The 15,404-nt window shown below is 43.3% G+C and overlaps 1 pseudogene; it reads right to left on the reverse strand.

Annotated features, from left to right (window-relative positions):
* Nucleotides 1-15,404, reverse strand: part of LOC139000452 (histone-lysine N-methyltransferase PRDM7-like) — a 61,868-nt pseudogene that overhangs the window by 20,354 nt on the left and 26,110 nt on the right.

Genomic DNA, 15,404 nt, shown 5'->3' on the forward strand with positions numbered 1-15,404 from the left:
AAGAAAGTACAAAATCTCTGTGACCCTGAAGGAATTCTGTTTTCAGTGACAAGGACAAATGAGGTATATAGGTTTCAGATTTGTATAGAAACAAACTTTATTAAAATGAGGCCAAAGAAAACAGGGATGAGATTGATTCCCCTCAGCACTTAAGAAATTGTCGATTTCATCTCTTGTCATGAAAGTGGAGGATTTGTTTAACTAGTAACTTCTGTACTAACTACACCTTTGGGGGTGGGTAAGAGGCCAGTAGACTTCCTCTAACATCTCTTAGAGTGGGGTATGAGGAATGTGGTGACTACATTGGTCCTATGGCTATGGAGATACGATTTAGGGCTAATGACTCACTCATTCTCCCTGAAAGCATAGGAGTTCTCCCCTGAGTGTGTCTTCTGATGTGTGATGAGATGTGGCTTCTGTGAAAAGCCTTGCCCACACTCCCTGCAAACATGGGGCTTCTCCCCTGAGTGTGTCCTCTGGTGTCTAATGAGACCTGAATTCTGTATAAATCCTTGCCCACACTCCCTGCAAACATAGGGTTTCTCACCTGAGTGGGTCCTCTGATGTCTTATGAGACCTGACTTATCTGTAAAGCCTCTACCACATTCCCTGCTAATATAAGGCTTCTCCCCTGAGTGTGTTCTCTCGTGTCTGATGAGATCTGATTTCTGTGTAAAGCCTCACTCACATCTACTGCAAATACAGAGCTTCTCCCCTGAGTGTGTTCTCTGGTGTCTGATGAAATGTGACCTTTGTGTAAAGCCTTGCTCACACTCTGTGCAAACATAGGGTTTCTCCCCTGAGTGTGTTCTCTGGTGTCTGATGAAATGTGATCTCTGTGTAAAGCCTTGCTCACACTCTGTGCAAACATAGGGTTTCTCCCCTGAGTGTGTCTTCTGGTGTCTGATGAGATGTGACTTCTGTGTAAATCCTTGCTCACACTCCCTGCAAACATAGGGCTTCTCCCCTGAGTGTGCCCTCTGGTGTATCTTGATATGTGACCCATCATTGAAGCCTTGCCCACACACTCCAGACTTGATTGCTACAATTTTTGACATTCCTACTCCCACAAATAATTTGCCTGTGTTCTTTGGATTCACATTCTGGTCTCTGCTGGGCTCTTTCTCCATTATTCTCTCATACTCACTAGAGCTCCCCATTTGTCCTTCAGGAGGTTTGAAAAAAGTCTGTGAAATTCTCCTCTGCCTGATCCGTTTAGGTAAAAGTTTGGACCTTTTTTTTGACCTCTTGACCTTCAGCTATGTCATTCCAGCCATATGTACCAGTATGTTGAAGCTGTTGATTCTGATCCTCTGGGCTAGGCTCCTCTGATTGGAGGTGTTTTCTTGCAAATGTTCTTGGCAGACTCTCAGATGGGTGATTGCATTTCAGGTGTTGGCGAAGAAATGTCCGACTGGAGAAGGCCATAGAGGAGGAGGGGCATGGGTGGATCTCTGGCTTTTGTTCTGCTAAAGGAGAAAGTTTTGGTCAGGGGAGATGTTGACAAGGCAGCCTGTACCATACACTTTGTCTCCTGGTAAGATATGACTCACAATCATTCTTATTGTGTTGACAATGCAAGCATTCAGCCACAAAGTGTTTCTTCATAGTCTATTTTTATGCACTACATTGTCTTTGGAAATCCAGAAAGCCCATATCAAAGGTGTTTTCTGCATATGGTCAGACTAGGAACTTTCAAGGAGCAATAGAGGGCATTTCACATCTTGTATGGATGGAACTACAGTGATCTTTACTGATACATGTATCTTCCAAAGTCATGCTAAAGAGAAAAACCACAGGCCTAGCCAGTATGTTCAGTGCTTGAGAATCAACTCATGCTCTAGGTGGTCACCAGTTCTATTCCTGGTCAGGGCACATACCCAGGTTGCTGGCTTGATCCCCAGCAGGGGGCATGCAGGGGACAGTTGACTAATGTTGATCTCTCTCTCTCTCTCTCTCTCTCTCTCTCTCTCTCTCTCTCTCTCTCCCTTCTTCTCTGCAATAAATAAAAACTTTAAAATAGAGACAGACACAGAGATAAAGAAACCACAGGACCCAATTAGGAATAGCTTCTTGCCCTAGCCGGGTTTGCTCAGTGGCTAGAGAGTCAGCCTGTGGACTAAAGGATTCTGGGTTTGATTCTGGGCAAGGGCACATGCCTGGGTTGCTGGCTTGATCTCCAGTAGGGGGCATGCAGGAGGCAGCTAATTAATTATTCTTTCTCATCACTGATGTTTCTATCTCTCTGTCCCTCTCCCTTCCTCTCTAAAATCAATAAAAATGTATTTTAAAAAATAGCTTCTCTCTCAATTTATCACAGATCATAAAATGAAAACATGTCCCTCCTCAAGCCTTACAGCAAGTATTCCTACTTGATTTTATTCAGTGTTAGCCCATTTCAAATACAATAGAAGGTCCTGTTTCAAAATGTTTCCTTAACAATGCTTCTTCTTACACTGCTGACTCCCATTCCTCTCCAGCCAACTGCCATCCTCTCTCACTTGGAGATAAAGTAATCTCAGAGGGGATTCCAGAGTGAAGTTTATTTTCCCCAAATAAATTTGTTTTAAATATATTTTTCTTGATTTCAGAGGAAGGGAGAGGGAGAGAGAGACAGAAATGTCAATGATGAGAAATAATCATTGATTGGCTGCCTCCTGCATGCTCCACACTGGGGATTGTGCCCTGACTGGGAATCAAACAGTGACCTCCTGGTTCACAGGTCAGTGCTCAATCTCTGAGCATTAAAATTAACAAAGCATAATTACAGAACAGAGAACATGCTACTTTGCAGCTGAAAACTTCTCAGTTGTCCCATCTCACTCAGGAAAGTCTCCAGTACCTCAGTTTGGATCATAGACACTGTTTTTCCCAGGTTGCTAGGCATATACCAAACTCTATTCATACCCTCTGTACTGAGTCTGAGATTTGAGTGACCCTCAGCCAGCTCAATGCCCCACCTCTATCCCTCCTTGCACTAGCTGTTCCCTCAGCCCCAGACCCTGTACACACAGGTATTTTTGTAAATGTTATGTCCTGAGCGAGCCCTTCCCTGACCATATGACTCATGGAATCCTCCACTCACACTGCTCCCTAGGCACTTATCCTGGATCAGTTTTCTCCAAAGCACTAATCACTGTGTAATTTTATGCACATGCATGCATGTATGCCTGGGTTTTCCTCCTTGGCCAAACAGCTACTTAAAAGCAGTGATTCTGATCATCCTGTTAATCTGTATTTACAGCTCCCAAAACCCTTGTGGCACAGAATAGGAACTCACCTGACAAGTCACCGAAATAATAAATGAATGCATGTTAACATACACATTTCACTTAGAAGTATGGAGTAAGTTAAGAAGAAACAGCTAGAAGCACCAAAAAAAAATGCCTTGGTGCTTGAAAATTGTTCTTTTGCCTCTAGCCTTTCAGACTACATGATGTTGTATATTTTGTGCATGAAGGATTTTTAAAAATAAAACAAAAAATAGGACTGTCAGTGTGGCTCAGTTGGTTTAGCATTGTACCAAGCAATAGCCACTTTTATTCCAGGTTAGGGCACATGCCTGGGTTGTATGCTTGATCCCCTGTAGGGGCATGCAGGAGGCAGCAGATTGATGTTTCTCTCCTTATCCCTTCATCTGTCTCTAAAGTCAATAATTAATAATAATAATAATAATAATAATAATAAATCAGTGAACACATACTTTAAAAAGTTAGCACAAAAATATAAAATATTAAGATTTTTCTGAAGAATGAAAGACCTAATTTCATTAATTTCTGAAGCATCTTATTTGAAAGTTTACTGAATTTAGAGTGGGTTTGACTCCACTACTCAAGAGTTGGGTCATGGAAATTTCTAAGAAGAATTCTTTCTTTCCTTGTTGAGGAAGAGTGGTGCCTACCTCTCCCAACTGCAAGATCTTTTTTCCACTTGCTGCCCCACTTGATGCCCAGCACCTGGCCATATTCTTCCTCATACCAGACCAGCAGCTCACAGCCTGTCTTGATGACCCGGCAGGTTCAGTAGAAAACCTCCTGTGATATTGAAAGGATACCAGGTTCTGCTCTTCATCATTCCGGGTGCAGTTCACATACCTGGGATTGAGGCAGATGAAAGGAAAGAAAACCACAAGTGATGAGTTCCTACTACCTGTCATATCCATGTCCAGCTCCTCACTGATGCGCAAGGCCCTCAGCACTGATGTCACCCACTCTCCCCAGTGCTCCTGGGGAAACTTCTGTTCAATGTCTGAGCCTCTGTCACAGGTCATATGAATTCCTGTCGCCATGTCCGGCTTACTTGGAGTGCTCATCTTGCTTAGTACCATTTCCAAAGCCTGATTCCAGACTTTGCTATAAAACCCAGTGACCTCTAGCTTCGTTAAGCTCTAAATCAGGTTATGTGTTATTCCACAGAACTTGGTGCTTGATCTAGGACTCTGCTTCTGGATTAGCTCACATCATTCAACACTCAGACCAAATCTATCTTCTCTTGAGAGGGCTTTCTCAAATCTCTCCACACCTAATTTAAGACATTATTCACTTGCCATTGAATTTCTCACAGAGGTCTTTTTGTCTTAGCAAAATAACACAGAACAATAGTAGTTTATTCATAATCTGTATCCCCTGATGAAAGAGAGCCCTTCAGGAAAGGGGCCCATGACCACTTAACTCTACAGGCTTCAGAACCCTGTTCTAGTTAGAACTGAGGCTGGGATGATTTGCTTCACTCACAGTTTTAGGTTATCCAGGCACTGTGCACTTTTGAAAAATAGGAAAATTATAGTTAAATATTGATGAAATCAATGTTTCCATGTCTGTCTGCAATAAGTCCTCCATAAGGAAAATGGGCTATATGATCTTTTCAAGTAATGAATTCCTTTGTCTAAACTGGAACATATTAAGTGTTTAATTAATGTCTAGTAGATAAATTAAAGTGTAATCCAGGGTCCTCAAGGTTCCCCAGTGCCCAAATTGGAGATTTGTATTTTGAGGACATATGCTATACTTTCACCTCCTTTTTTTTCTAAATGTCTCTTGATGTGAAAGATCAGTGTATGGGGAAAAAAGAGGAACAGAGGACTGAGGGAGACCACTGTGAGAGGTGTGATTGAAAGGAAAGATATATGTGCTTGTGAGGCATGAGTGTCCTCTCTGGCACTCAGAAGAGGTGAAAGTATTGACCTTACCGCATCCAGTTGGCCTGAGATGTATCCTTTCCATCCACATCCTCTAACACTTTCTCCCTTTGGTGATCTACATTTCAGAAAAAGAAGTTAAAGGATTTTTTTCTCTTTCATGTGGATGTAACAGAAAAAATATTTTACTCTACTACCATCAAATTTCTTTCAGCCTACATGGGGATTCAACTGCCAATAGTTATCACAGGATACTGTTCTTACTCATAATCTACAGGTCTAAGTTAATTTGTCCACTAAGAGCAGGAGCCCCACAAGGGATGAGATGGTACCACTTTGCTCCAACTTATCCTCTGATCCTTAGTGAGGAGTTCCATGTTCATGCAAAGTCTGCTCAGTACACAGAGATAACAATATTATCCCCGCCCATGTCCTAATATGTAGAAGGTTTGGGGCCCACCAAGCCACAGGAGGGACATGGGAAGCCATAACAAGGGAAAGAGGTAAACTTCTCACCAGCCAGGTGTATCCATTGCTGGCTGTGTCTTTATCTTCTGTGATCTGGCCCTCATAAGGGCCAAAGTGCAGGCCCACCAGCAGATCACATTCCTCATTCCACATTCCAAGTCCAGCTGCAGGGATGCCTGAGGGTCTGATTCTCAACCCAGGCGGCAGAGTGAGGGCTGAGCGGTTGGCATGCCCCTTGTCCACTGCACTGTCTTTTACAAATGTAGGGGGCCCATGCACAGCACAGCAGTTGATGAAAAAGTTCTCACATTTCTCACAATCTGGAGGCAAGAGCAACAAGGATTAGTGAAGGTTATTGCATGTTGCTGGAAATAAAGAGCTTCTGAAAGAGCTTAGACATTCACATCATTGAACCTCAATCCTGTACTCCAGGTAAGGAGAAAATAAATGAATTGGGACCAATAACCAGATGGAATTATTGCATCAAGACATAACATTCTCCTTGGTGAGGGTCAACTTACAGAGATAGTCATCATCCTGGGGCTCGCTGACCTCTTGGTACACACGGTCCTTTCTTTCACGTAGGCTATACACCTTCACATCCATCTCCTCTCCCCTGATTTCTACATTGGTAAATGCAGTTTAACAAGGGTTTGGGGGTCTGTCTTTTCAGAAAACATATAATCTTCTCCCATCAAATTACCACTAACAAATAAACTCTGGTATTTTCCTCCATTAACTAAGAGACCAGGACTCCACAATGACTTCCAATGGCCAATTCAATTTCAGTTTCTAGATTTTCTCATTATCAGGGTCAACTTCCAAACCATTACTCATTCATAAAATATATATTAAGGGCACATTATATGTTAGGCATTGAGTAAAGACCTGGACATACAACAAGAAGAATTTATGGTTGCTTTTATCACAAATGAATTTATTTGAGAAGTTGCATGTGTCCATTGTTTTAAATTTAACTTACTGCTTTCAAACAATATGCAAGCAATGTATCCTTCTGTTCACTTTACACATTAACATTCAGGAACTCAAAGGGGTTGTTAGATTTGCTCCGAGCTCCAGTACTAACTCTATTCTCACCTTAGTCTACCTTCAATCCAGGCCTGTGTAAAGTCCACCCCACATACATAGGCCATACTGACCAGCTTTTCTAGAGGACTTAGTGGAACTGAAATCTCCAAAGTATTTTCTCTTATCCAATTTTGTTCTAAAGTGCTGTCCAGAGTTACTTGCTGCTCCATGAGTGGAAACTGGTTTCTGAGTAAGCTCTGAGCCACTTGTCAGCAAATTTTCTGTTCCTGACAATTCCTTCAAAATATATTCATTACTTAATGGCACCCTGGATGTTGCTTTCAGTGAGAAAGTTACATATCAAAAATAACATGCATTTACTTAACCTTTAGAACTTATGATATATTTTTATATGCCTGACTTTATTAATAGTTCAACAGTTCTTGAAAATTTCTGGGAAATATGAATATTAGATGGAAAAGGAAAGGTCACTGTGGGTAGTAAATCCATAGTTTAGAACTCTTTCCTTCAAATAACAGTAGGAGTGAGGGATATTGAGAAAGAATAAAGAAATAGTTAGCAGAACCCTGGTTGGTATGGCTCAGTTTGTTGAGCATTGCCCCATGTACTAAAGGGTCACTGGTTCAATTCCTGTCAGGGCACATGGCTGGTATACAGGTTCCATCTCCAATTGGGGCTCATGAAGGAGGCAACTGATCAACATTTTTCTCACTCATTGATAGTTCTCTCTCTCTCTCTCTCTCTCTCTCTCTCTCTCTCTCTCTCTCTCTCTCTTTCTCATATATATGAAATAGGAGTTTGTTTTCCTGCTGCAGACATGACCCCAGACTCCATAGCAAAAGCCAAAGTGGAACCTGTGGGAACAGCTTCATGGGGGAAAGAAGTACATATAGCTCAGAACAGAGTTAATCAAGTTGTGAAACTCAAGGCAGACCCAGCCTTTGAGTTATGGAGTCTCTGATGGAAGTACAGCTGGTACGAAGATATTTGGATTGAACCTCACTGGCAAGTTGGAGGGGAGATGCCTCCCACAAATGAGACATCCTATCTAATTATAGACAAACATGGTAATTAACCATACCTCCGCTATGCTTCCCATTGGCTAATTAGCAGGATATGCAAATTAAATGCCAACAAAGATGGTGGCTGGCAGCCACGCAGCTGAAGCAAACATGAGGCTTGCTTGCTCCAGTGATGGAGAAAGCCAAGGTTCCCCACCTGCCGCGGCCTGGCTCTGAGCTCAGAAAGCAACAATGTTTCAATTATAGAAGCTAAACAAACCCCAGATATGTGCTTTAAGCCAGTTGGGGCCTCAGAGCTTAGAGCACCAGTGATGGCAACAGTGTTTCAATTATAGAAGCTAAACAAACCCAGATACCTGCTTTCAGCCAGCCATGGCCTCAGAGCTAGAGACGGCTCTAAGCTCCAGTGACAGCCATAGAAGGTAAATAAATCCCAGAATTAAAAGAAAAAAAGAGGCTGGGAGCTTCAGTTGCCCACCAGCCTGAAAACGACCCTCACCCAGACTGGCCAGGCACCCCAGTGGGGAGCCCCAACCTGAAGAGGGTGTGACCAGCTGCAAACAGCCATCAGCCCATTATCCAGGCTGGCCAGGCACCCAAATGGGACCCCCACCCTGATCTGGGACACCCTTCAGGGCAAACCAGTTGGCCCCCACTGTGCACCAGGCCTCTATCCTATATAGTAAAAGGGTAATATGCAAATTGACCCTAACAGCAGAAAGACTGGGAATGACTGGTCACTATGACACACACTGACCACCAGGGGACAGACGCTCAATGCAGGAGCTGGCCCTGGTGGTCAGTGTGCTCTCACAGGGGGGAGCTCTGCTCAGCCACAAGCCAGGATGATGGCTTCCAGTACAGCGGTGGTGGTGGGAGCCTCTCCCGCCTCCTCAGCAGTGCTAAGGATGTCTGACTGCAGCTTAGGCCTGCTCCCCCGTGGCAAGTGGACATCCCTCGAGGGCTGCCAGGCTGCCAGAGGGATGTCTGATGGTCATCTTAGGCCCAATCCCCCGGGGAGCAGGCCTAAGCCAGCAAGTGGTCACCCCCAAGGGGTCCCAGGCTGTGAGAGGGCACAGGCCAGGCTGAGGGACCCTCTACCCCCGAGTGCACAAATTTTTGTGCGCCAGGCCTCTAGTTAACAATAAAATCCCAATTACAATAGGAAAGCCCAAACAGTGAATACAAGGGCCATTCCTAGAGCATCCAGTGCATTTGAAAACAAGACTAGACCACTGCACCTCTCAAGACAATTTCTACATAAGGCAGCCTCACAAAGACTTGGAGACATAGCAGTTCTATCTAATACATAGAAACAAATACAAAGATACAACCCAAAATGAGGAGACAGAGACAACCCAAAATGAGAAAAGAAGGAATCTCAGAAAAATAATAGAGATGGAGGCATACAAGCTATCAAACATAGAGTTTAAATCAATGTTTATAAAAATGCTTAAATAACTTAGAGCAAATTACAGCAGCACAAAAAGTAACAAGAACCAGACAGAAATGAAAATTGACATATCTGATATGAAGGACAGACTAGGACAGTCCATACAGGACACATTCAAGGGACAGATTAAAGATAGATTGCATGAAGCAGAGGGTTGAATTATTGATTTGGAAGACAAGGTAAAAATAAATACACAATCAGAGCAACAAATAGAAATAAGAACTGAAAAGCAGGAACATAGCTTAAGAGAGCCATGGGACAACATTAAATGTAACCACATCTGCATTGCAAGAATACCAGAGAGGCAGCAAATGAGCAAAGAACAGATAACCTGTTTAAAGAAATGACAGAAAAATTCCCCAACCTGGTGAAGGAAAATATCATACAGGTTCAGGAGGCACAGAGAATCCCATTCAAGATGAACCACAAGATTCTTACCCAGACACATCATAATCAAAATGGCAAATGTTAAAGACAAAGAAATAATCTTAAAGGCAGCAAGAGAGAAAGAAGAAATTACATACTAAAGAGTTGCCATTAGAATGTCAACCAACTTTCAAGAGAAACACTTTAGGCCAGAAGGGAGTGATATGAAAACCAAGTGCCTAAATTCAAGACTACTGTATCCAGTGAGGCTACCAATTAAAATTGAAGGTGAGGAGAACTGAGATGATGGCATAGGTAAATACCAGTATTTGCCACATACCACAAGCACATCAAAATTACAACTGAAATACAGAAAAACCATCTTCCAGAGCCACCTGAAAGCTGGCTGAATAGAAGTCCTACAACTAGAGAAGTAAAGAAGAAAGCACATTATGGCTGGAAAGAGGTGCAGAGGGGTGGAATGGGCTGGACAGGCATCACATGTACCACTTTTTTAATGTTGAGGGAGATCATCCCTGCAGAGGCCCCCAGTGAGGAACAAAAGGTACAAGCTGCACACAAGTCCCCCGATCCAGGTTCACAAAGCTGGGAAAGATGTCACTGTAACCACAGGCTGTCACACACTACAGTGACTGTGGCTTAGTGACATGGAGACTGCTGGAGACCCATCTGTTTCTTTCAAAGGGCCAGCTCATGAACTGAACTTACAAGGCCTCACTTCCTCTGAGCTCCAATACCAGGACAAGGCTTTGGGGGATCCAGAAGCAACTGGATTTTCTGGCATCATGGCCGGAACTCAGGGGCAGTGTTTTCCCAGACAGAGGTGCTCATAGGGGTAATTGTTTCTATGCTGGGACCTTCCCCATCACAGGGCTAACTGATAACCATATCTAAGATCCCATCAACCTGAAACACAGTGTTTGTTCTGCTCTAGTGATTCCCTGTGATCCCATCGCATCCAATTTGGCACTCCACTTAACCTGTGTGCAGTGTCTTTTGCATATGAATGGCCTGTCTTTCCGCATGCTTCATACCTTAATGAAATCTCTCAAACAAGGTGAATCTGAGTCAAGGAGCCCAAAACCTGTCAGTAAAAGGTCCAAGACCCAGCATTAGCACCAGCCTGCCTTGCTTCACAACTGAGCCTCACCTGGGCACTTCCAAACCCAATACAAATAGGGGGAATCTGCAGATCTCTCTGTAAGCTCCTGCTGGGTGGCTTCAGGCAGTGGCATACTTTGCACCTCCCTGGAGACCCAAGAGCCAGTGCTCCCAGTGGTCAGCATCAGACTATACCACATTACAACTGCACATATCCACCTTGGAAACATTCAAGAGACAGACTAGTGAGCACCAAAGCCCCACTGAATCAAATCCTGCTCCATAAGGGTGTTTCCTGCACAGGCGCTCTCTGAGTATAGTCACAGCCAATTGGCCTAGAGGTCAATTCCTCCCAGTGACACCAACAGCAAGATAGTCTCAACTACAACAAGACTATGTGCACAACCCACAAAGTGGCCCACTTACAGTTCCCAATTAAGGTGACTGGGGAGGCTGAGCCACTGAGCTCTATTGGACACTATTACACAAGGCTACTCTACCAACTCAAGAAGATATAGCAGCTCTATTCAATAGAAACAATCCTGGGGAAGCAGCCAAAATGCAAAGACAAAAAGTTCACAAAGAAAATAAATGAAAGAAAGAAAACTATGGGATATAGAGTTCAAAACCATAGTTATAAGGTTACTCAAGAATTTTCTTGAGACATCCAAGGGACTTAGTGAGACATTCAAGGATCTCAGTGAGAATGAAAAAAAAAGGAAAAGAAAAAAAAAGGAAAAGGACCAGTCAGAAATTAAGACTACACTGACTGAAATTAAGAATAATATACAGGGATAAAATAGTAGAGTAGAGGGTTTCAAATAGCTAATCAAGACTTTAGGATATGAGGAAGCAAAAATGCCCAATCAGAAGAGAAAAAAACAAAAAACAATATGAAGGCAGTGTAAGGAGCCTCTGGGACAACTTCAAGCATATCAAAATTTGTATTATTGGAAAGCCAGAAGAAGAGAGCGCAAGATATTGAAAACCTATTTGAAGAAATAATGATAGGGAACTTTCCTTATCTGGTGAATAAATAAAATTATAAGTCCAGGAAGCAAGAGAAACCCAAAGAGAACCATACCAAGCCACATCATAATTAAAATTCCAAGGGCTAAAGACAAAGAGAGAATCTTAAAAGCAGCAATAGAAAAGCAGATAGTTACCTACAAGGGAACACCCAAATGACTGTCAGCTGATTTCTCAAAAGAAACTATGCAGGCCAGACGGGAGTGACAAGAAATATCCAAAGTGATTAAGGGCAAGGACCTACAACCAAGATTACTTCAGCCAACAAAGTTATCACTTATAAAGCATTAAATTAAAAAAAAAAAAAAACACCCAGCAAACAAAAGTCCTGGACCAGATGGATTTACAGGTTAATTTTAACAAATATTCAAAGAACTAACACCTACCCTCCTCAAGTGATGCCAAAAATAAAAGATGAAGTACATCCAAGCTCTTTTTATGAAACCAGCATTAACCTACTTCCAAAATCAAATAACGACACTAAAAAAAAATGAAATTATAGGCCAATGTCTCTGATAAATGTAGATACTAAAATCCACTACAAAATTTGAGCAAATCGCATCCAGCAATATATTAAAACTAGAGGCCCGGTGCACAAAATTCGTGCAGGGTTGTGTGTGTGTCCCTCAGCCTGACCTGCACCCCATCCAATCTGGGAGCCTTCAGGGGATGTTCTACTGATGGTTTATGCCCTCTCCCCATGGTTCTCTGCTCTCTTCAGAGCCTACCTGCTCCACACCACAGCAACTGCCAAGCAGGCCATGCTGGGTGCTGCCTGCAGGCCACACTTGCCTGCTCCCTGAGTGCCACAGTCACAGACAAGCAGGCCATGCTGGGAGCTGCCTGCAGGCAGTGTTTGCCTGCTCGTGGTTGCAGTGACAGCCAAGTAGGCTGTGCTGGGAGTTGCCTCCTACCTGCTGTCAGTCTCCATGAGGTGATGAGGTTAATTTGCATACTCATTCCTGATTAGCTGGTGAATGTAGGAGAGGGATGGTCAATTTACATGTTTCTCTTTTATTATATAGGATGATCATACACCATAATTAAGTGGGACTTATTCTGTGGATGCAAGGCTGGGACAATATTTGTAAATCAATAAATGTAATACATCACACAAAGAAAATGAAAGCTAAAAATCACACGATCAAATCAACAGATGCAGAAAAAGCATCTATAAGCAAAGTGGGTCTAGAGGGGTCACACCTCAATACAATCTACACTAATAAAATAGAACCATGCAAATTAACCATCACTCTGCTACACCCAACAGTCAATTAGGAGCGAGTTTGCAAATTAACCCAACTAAGATGGTGGTGGTCATGGAGCTGGCATGAGCAAGAGGTTTGGGTTGCCCCAAGTGATGGAGGAAGCCAAGCTTCTTGCCTGCCCTTGCTACAAAGTTTCAATTATAGAAGATAAATAAATCCCAGATACCTGCTTCCAGCCCACCTGGCCTCCGCTCAAGGAGGGGCTGAAAACAAAATTTAAAAAGGAGAGGCTGGGAACTTGGGTCGCCAGGGACCATGGCTAGTCTGAAAATGGTCATCAGCCCCTCACCCAGGCTGGCCAGGCACCCCAGTGGGACAGCCCCACCCTGAAGGGGCTGTGGGCAGCCTGCAAACAGCCACCAGCCCCTCACCCAGGCTGGCCAGGCACCCCATTGGGGACCCCCATTCTGAAGGGTATATGGCTAGCCTGAAAACAGCCTTCAGCCCCTCATCTAGGCTGGCTAGGCACCCAGTTGGACCCCCACCCTGATCCAGGATACCCTTCAGGGAAAACAAGCTGGCCCCCACCTATGCACCAGGCCTCTATATTAGTAAGAGGGTAATATGCTAATTAGACTAGAAGACCTTCCAGACATTCCTCTGAACAAAGCCATGGTGGTGGGGCCAATGTAGAGTGGTTAGAGGTCATGAGGGGAGGGCAGTTGTGGGTGATCAGGCTGTGGGGAGGGGCAGTTGAGGGCAAGCAGGCCTGCAGCAGAGGGCAGTTGGGGGCGAGCAGGCTGGCAGGAAGAGTGGTTAGGGGCAATTAGGCAGGCAGACAGGCAGGTGAGTGGTTAGGAGCCAGCAGTCCCGAATTGTGAGAGGGATGTCTGACTGCCAGTTTAGGCCTGATGCCTGTAAACTGGCAGTAGGACATTCTTTGAGGGGTACCAGATTGGAAAGCATGCAGGCCAGGCTGAGGGACAACTCCCCTGCCCCGCCTGCATGAATTTCATGCACCAGGCCACTAGTAAGTACCATAAAGAACAAACCTACAACAAACATCATACTCAATGGGCAAAAATAAAAAAAGTGCTTCTAAGAATGAAAACAAGACAGGTATGTCCACTTTCAACACTCTTACTCAATATAATACTCGAAGGGCCAACCACAGTAATCAGACAAGAAAAATAAATAAAAGGTATCCAAATTGGGAAGGAGAAAGTAAAATTTTTATTATTTCCAGATGACATGAAATTGTACATAGAAAATCCTAAAGACTCCACCAGGAGATTGCTAGGCTTAATAAGTGAATTTGGTAAGGCAGAGTAGAATACAAAATTAACATCCAAAAATTGATGGCATTTTTATACACTGATAATGAATTCTCAGAAAGAGAAACTAAAAAAGCAATCCCATTTACCTTTGTAAGGACAACAAAAAATATGATACCTAGGAATCAACTTAACTAAGGGGTTAAAAGACCTATTCTTGGAAAATGATAAGATATTGCAAAAAAATAAAGGAAGATACAAATGGAAGTATAAACCATCTCAATAGATTGGAAGAATTAGCATGATTAAAATGTCTATACTATCCAAGCAATCTACACATTAAACTCAATCCCTATTAAAATACCAATGAAATACTTCACAGTTAGAATAAATACTGCAAAAATTTATTAAAGACCCCAAATAACTGTAGAAATCTTGAGAAAGAAGAGAGAAGTAGGAGGGATCACAATGTCAGATATTAAGTTATACTATAAAGCCATTGTAATCAAGAAAGCCTGGTACTGGAACAAGAACAGGCATAAAGGCCAAGGGATCAGAACAGATACTCCAGAAATTGACACTGTTATGCCAAGATTTCGGGGTCCCCAAAAATCAACCACCAGGGAGCCTCTTCTGATGCAAAAGCAAAGAGTCTTTATTCAAGCCTGGGTTTGGCTCCCAGCCTCCTTACCGACGCAGCAGCGAGACAAGAGAGCGAGTCCCAAGAGAACAAAGATTATATAGGGCTAGTCATCTGGGTGGGGCTAGGTGGGTGATGAGTGTTACAGTGATTAGTCACTTAGGTCAGGGTTTTTCAGCAGGGTCTTACAGCACAAAGGTCAGGAAGTGACTAACACATTCTGAAGTTTGAGCCATCCCCTACTATTTTCTGATTGGTCAACAGCGTCGCATTGGTAGCATCCTGTGGCATAGCCTTATTAGGACCTTAGCTATGTTCCTGGAGCTTCATTTGTCCACTCAGGTGGTGGTTGGGGAATTTAGGACATTTCTGGCATTCCTGTGGGGGCGGGGGTGTGTTTAGGCTGAGGACCCAGCTCTACAAGATGGAGAATAGTCAGTTCTTCTTTGTCCTTTCATTCCCCCCTTGTCTTGGAACTTATGGCTCGATCATGATATGGACTGCATCTCTACCTTGTCCTCTGTTGCTAGAGGCTGGTATTGGGCTTGTAAGACCATTAACTGAACTGCTTCTATGTGCTCCTTGACAAATTGGGCTAGTCTGTTAATAATGAAAGGACAGAAAGTCAACAGCAT

This window comes from Myotis yumanensis, unplaced genomic scaffold, assembly GCF_028538775.1.
Source record: "Myotis yumanensis isolate MYYU_CA2020_CCGP unplaced genomic scaffold, mMyoYum1.0.hap1 SCAF_24, whole genome shotgun sequence".
NCBI lineage: Eukaryota > Metazoa > Chordata > Mammalia > Chiroptera > Vespertilionidae > Myotis > Myotis yumanensis.